Genomic DNA, 279 nt, shown 5'->3' on the forward strand with positions numbered 1-279 from the left:
AGCTCTGATGTGTTCACAGTAAATATGAGTAATAGAAGTACATGAGACCGCAAGGCACCGCAAATCAGAAAAAGGTATTTGGCAATTCAGTTACTTACAGAAGTAATTTGGGTATTTTGGCCTGCTTACTGATATCTATATAAATTTTTTCATCTCTTTGAAGTTTGCACACTTCAGCAACTTTATTCAAGTCTCACAGCAATACTGCCTCACAAAGTTAAAAACAGATAACCTCTTTCCATCACTTCTCTTTATAAAAATAACAACTACCTCCAGTAG

General features: G+C 35.1%; 1 protein-coding gene across 1 annotated transcript in view; it reads right to left on the reverse strand.

Annotated features, from left to right (window-relative positions):
- Nucleotides 1-6: 6 nt before the first annotated feature.
- LOC119588734 (lethal(2) giant larvae protein homolog 1-like) overlaps nucleotides 7-279 on the reverse strand; it is a gene marked incomplete in the record, with an annotated part of 77754 nt that continues 77481 nt past the window's right edge. The window contains 1 exon segment of the mRNA XM_037937374.1: nucleotides 7-279.

Source organism: Penaeus monodon, chromosome 24 (assembly GCF_015228065.2).
Source record: "Penaeus monodon isolate SGIC_2016 chromosome 24, NSTDA_Pmon_1, whole genome shotgun sequence".
Taxonomy (NCBI): domain Eukaryota; kingdom Metazoa; phylum Arthropoda; class Malacostraca; order Decapoda; family Penaeidae; genus Penaeus; species Penaeus monodon.